The 4191-nt window shown below is 34.8% G+C and overlaps 1 long non-coding RNA gene across 1 annotated transcript; it reads left to right on the forward strand.

Annotated features, from left to right (window-relative positions):
- Positions 1 to 227: 227 nt before the first annotated feature.
- LOC126824980 (uncharacterized) lies at positions 228 to 3256 on the forward strand. Its single transcript, XR_008788584.1, has 3 exons — positions 228 to 360; positions 1711 to 1929; positions 3011 to 3256. It is a non-coding gene; the product is annotated as an uncharacterized LOC126824980 (long non-coding RNA).
- The last annotated feature ends 935 nt before the right edge of the window (positions 3257 to 4191 follow it).

Consider the following 4191-nt stretch of genomic DNA (forward strand, 5'->3'; position numbering starts at 1 on the left):
ATTAACACATAAATAATTATTTTAATAGCATTTGACGTTTTAATGATACCGAAACCCAATATGGTTGATGGGTTGCAAACTTTAAACTGAGACAAAAAGGCGCCTCCAATCCTACGCATTTATAATTTTTCACAACTGCAAACACTATTTTAATATTGTGAAATTAAATATATTTAATTTTATTTCCAAACAATCAGATGCAAATTGCTATCATTAAGGCTATTAACAAAAATACACCCTTAATGTATTATTTTTTTAAATTAAATTTATATCGTACTAAAGTATATATAAGGACAGAAGAATTCTTTTCTCTCCATTAGATGATTGAGTGTGGAGTCGCAGCTACTGAAATATACCTAGGTGAGTAGAATACTAATTTAGTACTCTACAGAAGCTAAAATAAGAATCATTTCTTGTTTGTTTTTTGTTTTTTTTGCAATTATTATTTTTAATTTTTGGTCTTAAAGTTAATTCTTTTTAATTCTAAAGACTAAGTTCAAATTTTAATTTTGAATTTCAAAATATTATAAGTTCATTTTGAATTAAGTTTATATTTTAATCTTTGATCTTCAATTTATTATTTCAAAAATTAATCTATTATTTCAAAATTTATAATTACAAAATTAATAATTTCAAAATTTATAATTTCAAAATTTATAATTTCAAAATTTATAAAAATTAATTTATAATTTCAAAATTAATTTATAATTTCAAAATTTATAATTTCAAAATTAATTTATAATTTCAAAATTAATTTATAATTTCAAAATTAATTTATAATTTCAAAATTAATTTATAATTTCAAAATTAATATATAATTTCAAAATTAATTTATAATTTCAAAATTAATTTATAATTTCAAAATCAATTTATAATTTCAAAATTTATAATTTCAAAATTATTTTATAATTTCAAAATTATTTTATAATTTCAAAATTAATTTATAATTTCAAAATTAATTTATAATTTCAAAATTAATTTATAATTTCAAAATCAATTTATAATTTCAAAATTTATAATTTCAAAATTATTTTATAATTTCAAAATTAATTTATAATTTAAAAATTAATTTATAATTTCAAAATTAATTTATAGCCTCTGTTCGCGGTGACTCAGTGAGTAAGAGGTTGGCTCGCTAACCTGGAGATCCCGTGATCGATCCCGATGTTGGCCGAGATAGTTCATCGGAGTTTTTCCGCCGTGTATTCATTGGGAGTTGGAATTCGAGTAGGCCGTAGCGCCGCTTCAGTCAAAAATTCCCTCGTAGCACGCCGTTTGCGTGTCTTCATCCGCCCAGTCGGAGCAGAAAAGTAGGATTTTAAACCCCATTACATTTTATTTATAAGATAGTGAATATAAATCAAAATGAATTTAAAATCATCTGAATTGAGAGAGAGGGGGTTTAACGTCCACTTGACACAAACTTAGGTCATTTCGAGACTAAAATATGGTTCAATTTTATTTCAATAATTCGCTTGCGCGTAGGGGTCTTTAGCCGTGGTAAGAAAGCGGAAGACCCAGAGAAAACCCACGAGGTTGGACAGGTGACCCTAATCCTTTTCGCGTACAAGCAGGGAATCCAAACCAATGACTTTGTGAGAGGCCTTATAATGCAACGCGCACGTGTTAACCATTCGGCCACCCAACCCCTCATACATTTATGAAAAAAATACCCTTCATGAAAACAAATAATTTTTATATCTGTTGCAGAATAATGAAGCTTTTATTAATCGCCATCGTTGTACTCGCTGTACACTATTCAGAAGGAAGAAGTTATCTGAATTTACCGACGTGTACCCCAAATTGTGACAATGTACAATGTCCTGAGGAGTCATCATTTGGGGGCTGTGAACGTGGTATGCCCTATTGTGGATGCTGTGAAGAATGTACTGGTGAAGTTGGTGCCACTTGTTCAGCGCGTACTGTCAGGTAAATATATGCAAACTACAATGAATTCGAGAAAAATATCATCTATCTATATATTTGTGACTGTCGTTTGTCTGTCTGTCTGTCTGTTCGGGGTTGGCGGCTACACTAGGTCTGCCCCGAGTCTGAAATTTGGGGTATAGGGGTAGCTCGGACCGGGGAGTAACATAGGCCAGGTGGCGTTAGTCTACCACTTCCGGTTTCGGAGTTATGACCCCCGAGCGAAGCCGGTCTGTTCGGTGTTGGCGGCTACACTAGGTCTGCCCCGAGTCTGAAATTTGGGGTATTGGGGTAGTTCGGACCGGGGAGTAACATAGGCCAGGTGGCGTTAGTCTACCACTTCCGGTTTCGGAGTTATGACCCCCGAGCGAAGCCGGGTATCCTGCTAGTACTTCATAATCAAATTTGACAGAAGGACAGAACGAATATAATGGAGGCTGGGGTGAATCGAAAAGTACAATGAACGAATAGATGAGTTACTAAATAAAGTAGAATAATGACGCCAAGAGAAAAAGATGGGCAATGTCGAGGGTGCAAACTGACCTATGACGAGCCCATGAGAAAGTGTATGCTTAATTATTCAATTGAAATGCACCGACTAGGCTAATGAAGACGGGCATACGGCATGCAGTATGCCATAAGAGACAATTTGCCCCGATAGCGGCGGTGTACGGTCTACCCTTAATTTGAGCTAAATCTATTTGTTAAGGCTAGCTCATTTTTCGTCAGGGTCGCCGAGATGTAAATAGAAATGAAATGAAATGGGGTTTAACGTCCTACTGTTCTGCTCCTATACTGGGCTAATGAAGACGGTCATACGCCATGCAGTGTGCTATGAGGGAAATTTTGCCCGGGCAGCGGCACTGGGATGTAAATAAGGTTAGGGCACGTGATTGTTGGCGAGATTGTAGGTCCCCCGGTTTCCTCCCACTGCTAAAGACTCCTACGCGCAAGCAAATTATTGAAATAAAATTAAAAACCATATGTTAGTCCCGAAATGACCTAGTTTGTGTCGAGTGGATGTTCAACCCCATTTCCCCCTCACTCTCTCTAATTGAGTAAAATACGTTCATTGTGTTGATAGATGTGGGCGTGGTTTGGTGTGTACAAATGATGCCGGCGAGGAAAGACAGTTGGTTTGGCCCACAGATAAACACTACCGGGGAACCTGTACAGAACCCAGTGGTACCCGAAACAGAAACCGACGTCCTAGGCCTCAAAATAGAAACCGACGTCCTGGATCTACAAATAGGAACAGACGCCCTGGACCCCAATGTGTTTAAAGTAAAAAATAAAAGTGCATCAAATCTTTGAAATGCACAGAATCCAATATTCCTCTTTATTTATTTATAACTCAACAAAACGACAGAATGATGGTTAAACCTACACACGGTACAATTACTGAGTTTAATACTAAGCGACGTTTCGACGAGGATACTCTTGTGCGTCGAAACGTCGCGATACTCTTGTGTTTAATGATAAACACGAGAGTATCCCCGTCGAAACGTCGCTTAGTATTAAAGGGACAATAACACTCTTGCTGGCTTGAAAGCTCCAGAAAATAAATGATATCTCTATCTAAGTACAAGATGTTTAAGTGTCCTACCTGTTGTGTAAATTATCCATTACATCCTATTTTACTTGTCCAGAGGGTTCGAAAATATTTTTAAATCGAAGTTTCATTTGAAAAGGTTTACGTTAGACGTTTCATACCATTATGATGAATTTTTCAAAAATTTTAAATAAGGTGTGTTAAGATGAAATTTGTATCATCAATTAATTGAAATATTGTAAAATAGTACAATTTTTTGACCAGAATAAAGATTGGGACATATTATTCAGATACAACAAGAGTGGTATTGAGCCTTTAAACTCAGTAATTGTGTATCCATAAATTTGTCCTTGTGTTAATATGTTCAATTTTTAAATGTCAATAAAAGAAGTTAAACCTACAGTATACGATAAAATCAAATCAAACGCACTTTTATCCCAAAAAATATTGCCATTTAAAGTTTACATTGCGTTCTATTAATTTCACTCCACCATCTGTATTTCTTTTAGACAATTAACGAAATATTAATTGTGCTAATTTTCCCCTATAAGCCAATCCATTTTATGAAGATGTTCATCGGGATTTTCCTGTGAGGTTTCCACTTGTCAGTGGTGCAGGACAACTGTCTAGTCGTTCTGATGGAACAAAAACAGAGGCGTGTTAAATATCCTTTGGCAGTTGGAATTCGATATCAGAGTAGGTTATAGTGCTGC

The sequence above is a fragment of the Patella vulgata genome, chromosome 6 (genome assembly GCF_932274485.2).
Source record: "Patella vulgata chromosome 6, xgPatVulg1.2, whole genome shotgun sequence".
NCBI classification, from domain to species: domain Eukaryota; kingdom Metazoa; phylum Mollusca; class Gastropoda; family Patellidae; genus Patella; species Patella vulgata.